This window comes from Lupinus angustifolius, chromosome LG01 (genome assembly GCF_001865875.1).
Source record: "Lupinus angustifolius cultivar Tanjil chromosome LG01, LupAngTanjil_v1.0, whole genome shotgun sequence".
Lineage (NCBI taxonomy): Eukaryota > Viridiplantae > Streptophyta > Magnoliopsida > Fabales > Fabaceae > Lupinus > Lupinus angustifolius.
Window position 1 is genome coordinate 23,637,722 of NC_032009.1, and position 4,559 is coordinate 23,642,280.

Consider the following 4,559-nt stretch of genomic DNA (forward strand, 5'->3'; position numbering starts at 1 on the left):
AAAAGATCCGATATTCGTAAATAGAATCAGGTAGTGTAAAATAAAATGAATAGGACTATATTTCCTTTCATTAGTTAAAAAAGTATAATATCTTTGACTAACGGTATAAATTAAATTAAAAATTTAATTATTAAATATTTTTTGACTAATTATGTCTTATAGCACATAAAATGCTATAATATTATGGGACAGAAGAACTGGTGTTTGTAAATAGAATTAGGTAGTGTAAATAAAATGAATAAGAGTATATTTCCTTTCATTAGTTAAAAGAGTGTAATATCTATGACTAACAATATAAAGTTTTATACACAATCAATACATTATCTACCATTTATTTCTATTACTTTTATTTAAATGTTAATAATAATTAAAAATGAACGATGGATAATATAATCATTACCATATCTTAATGGCAGCACTGTAATATTCCGAATCCTAAGAAGAAAAAGGCCACGGTGAAGGGAAAATATTGTGATACACTTGATTACTTGAACGAGAGCCTGCTCACACTACAAGTATTTGAAACTTTTTACTCCACACATGCTCCTACCATTACCTTTGTAGTGAGTTAGTGACTAATTAAGGATGTGTTTATTGCACAATGAAAGTAAAGTACTTTTTTAAAATTTAACATTCATTTATTTTTTAAGTTTAAAGTATCAGTAATCAATTATTTAGTATGTCAATATTTACATCTTTCTTTACAAAGAAAACCAGACCTCTCCCATACCTATTTAACATATAGTTATATCATTGGCTAGAATATTGGTTCTATGAGACAACTTAAATTTATAGTTTTTTTAGATAGTTTATAGTTTTTTGAGTCAGACAATAAATTATTAAAGTCATTCACTAAAAGAAGTTCGTAACTTTTAGAAAAAAGTTTGTAGTGCTTTTTCTAATAGTTTTCAAGATTTTATGTTTCGATTATATAATAAATTAACTAATTAATGAAAGTAGAATTTCTTTCCATTTACGTAATTTTAAAAGGTTGTCATCTCTTCAAGAACAAACATAATTTTTTAATTCTTCCATCTTTTACCCAAAAAACAATTTTTTAATTTATTTGGCTCCCACGCTCAATTAATAAACAATTCTATCCTCACTATTTATATTCCATTAAATATGAAAATTGATTAGTAGTGAGTTATTTTAGACTTTATTAGCATAAAAATTGTCATAAGTAGGTGAAAATTAGCTATATCCTATCATAATCACGTGCAAATGCAAATATTATACTAAATATTGCATTAAATCAAACATTACTTAGTTATGAAGGGACGAAATATGATTACATGTTGAACCTACTCATAGCCGTGGGTCTCAACCTCCTCAACAACCTTTCTTCTTTATACATACAAACAGTTGTAAAGGTTGAAGAGTTTAACTTGACAGAAAAAGCAAACCCATCAAGATTAGCCTAGTTTGTGTTAGTTGGAACTATCACTTAATTAGTTAGATAAAATTATGAAATGTTGAACATGCATATGCAAATCTTCTTCTTAAAGAAGGGCAAGGTCAAAAAAGGCCTAATAACTATTTTAGTTTGAGTAGGATTACCAAATAAGGGCTAATTTGCCAACTTAGTTCGCATTGTTTGAATTAAAAAATTTAGTAACCAGTTATTATTTCGGCATTTATTAAAAGTCTTTGTTTCCTTGTATGAATTTTATATAGAAGTCGTGAACTCTTATAATAACTTATGTTTTTAGTGGCGTTTTACATGCTAAAAGCTGTGTAGCTCTTTCACAATTTCTAGATATAATTTTTTACTTAATAAAAGTCATGTAGCCCATTTTTAGGTGTATTTTTTCGCTATATAGAATTTGTGGAACCATTTCACGACTTCTACATGTGACTTTTTTAAAACACAAAAGTTGTGACACTATTATGAAACTTCTCATATATAGAACTAATATCTAGTACAGGATGAAAGTTAATGGGTAAGATTTTTAGGTAAGTGATCCAATGCCTGATAATCAATTTGTATCCATGCGAACTATCTCCTAATTCATAGGCTAGTCTTAGCCATCAAATAAATAGTACAATGTATAAGATAAGTCAATTCAACCACATTAAAGCACACAGATGAAAATAAATAAGTGTTAATATTTACTTTGCTCCTTAAAATTTTCACTTGTACCAGTTGGTCATTAAAGAGTAAAAATACAAACTAGTACTCAAAGATTAAAAATATGAGTCAAAATAATCTTTATATGAGGTAATAAAAATTATAAAAATGACAATTTTTACTTGTATTTGACATTTCTGATACCATTTTTAGTTTTTTTATTTTTCATTGATCAAATTAATACAAATTTTTTACTCAACAAATAACTAAAACAATGAGTAACAAGATACTTTAGTGGCGTAAAAACTCATCTTTATAAAACTGGATGGGACTAAAAATAAGGGGCTCTATTAAGAATATATAAAAAAAGTAAACCTATCGAGATCTGATTCTAAAATAGGATTTACTATTTTGTTCTCTTCCCTGAAAGCTATGTTCTATCCGGTGATGGATATGCATGTTCGAACTTTCAAATATAAAAAAATGTATTAAAACTAATTGAGTAATTTCCATTTAGATCAAAGATATTGTCACGAGCAATTGACTAGCTAAGTGATAAACTTTCGGGTGTTATTTACAAACTTCTTACAAGATTGAAGGAAAATGACTAGCCTCTCTTAATTGATATTGGTGAGTAGTCTTGGTTTGCAGTTTTACATTATTATATGTACAGATACATTTAATATCCATGAAAAACAATTGATAGTGACTTGTCATATTTTGTATTTATATTTTATGCCTATACTTGAATTATATATATAAGGTACAAATTTGTCATGACCCAACATTTTCAATGTTCTTTAATTATACAAGCCTCCGACTATAGTTTTGTGTTTCTTAACAACCGGGAAAAAGAGATTTGCTTTTGAAATTTGTGTTTAAATTAATTGAGTTTGTGTTCCTCGTGAATTGAAATATTTCAAATATCTTATAGAACTGACTTACACTTCATCATATTTTGAAGTATGTATATTTTATGGACCGATTGAAATAGGAAAATTATTTGGACGAGTTATTGATTTATATGTTTTCAATATAAGAGATATGTGTATATTTGACTCCGTTGAGTGAATTGAATAAACAATAGTGGGTAGACTCAATATCCATGAAGGTTGAAAATGGTTAAAATTTCATTTCATTCTTTATACAGGAAGAAATAATTTGATTAATAGTAACTTGTTAAGTATATCGCGTGACTTCGCAATTAATTATCCGACTACAAATTAATTATCTTAATAAAAAAAATACATGTGGAAGAAGAAAGTATTATCATTTTTTTAACTTTTACAACTTATTTTATGTGAATCAAACATGTCTCCTAAACAACTAGTACTGAATAATAATCTCATCAAAACGTGGAAATTATCAATTTTATCTTTATTGATAAAATGTTTTCCACATATATCATTGGGCAACTTTATTATTGTAATTTCTATACAAAAATAACACCAACCGTTAAATAATGAAGAATATTTTACCTCCCCAGACTCAAATGGAGATCAGTTAAGTAACAAACATAAAAATAGAAATCAATGTCTCACTTTTATATCTCAGTTATGTCCTAAACAAATTAAAATTATAATTTGCTTAAAAAAAATCATAAAATATAAAATAATTTTTTTATTTTATTTAGTAAAATTTGATTAGCTTTAGATATAGAGTAAGAATTTTTCTGGGACAAAATTTTTCTTCCCGAAACCCTGCCCTCGAGAAACATGTGGATTGACCACGAAGCTCAACCTATGAAAATTGACAAAACAACGTTCCATTTGACATGTGAATGAAATGAATGACCTAATTATATTACAGAGAAGCAAACAAAATGTGACAAACCCTTTTGGTGGAGTCTGGATCCTCTCCCATAATAGAGAGAGCAGTACTTTCTAGGATAATGACACGTGGCAGGAAAAAATATCAATGGTATGATTTTGTAGTGGAAATAAACTCAAATTTTAATTGAAAAATAAAAAATTCCTAAATCTTTTCTTCCTCTCATTCCCTAGTTCCCTACTGAAGGTAAGTTTCCTCTAATCCCCTTTTCCCTTTTCTTTCTTTAACCTTCTCACACCAACACACTCCATTCTCTAAATCCTTTCCTCGTCTCCTCCCACAGTGAAAGTAAGCTTCCTCTAATGTAGGGAAGACCTCTCTTGTCAATTCAATTGTTGTGAGTTACTTCGAATAATATAACATATTTGTTTCAATACTATTAATACAATATAATGATAAGACTCTTCAGTCATATTTTTTATTATGGATTAATTCATGTGATGATTTCAATCTAAGGTTGAAACTTTTCTATGTTACTCACTTAGATACACTAGGAGTGCAATAAAATAATAAATTAATTGAGAAAAAAGTGTGTTTGTGTGAGAAGGAGAAAACATGGAAGAAAAAGGAAAAAAAGAATTACAGGAAATTTACATTCAGTGTTGCTCGCTGGGAAGGAGAGGAAGAAAGGATTTAGGGATTTTTTTATTTTTTCAAT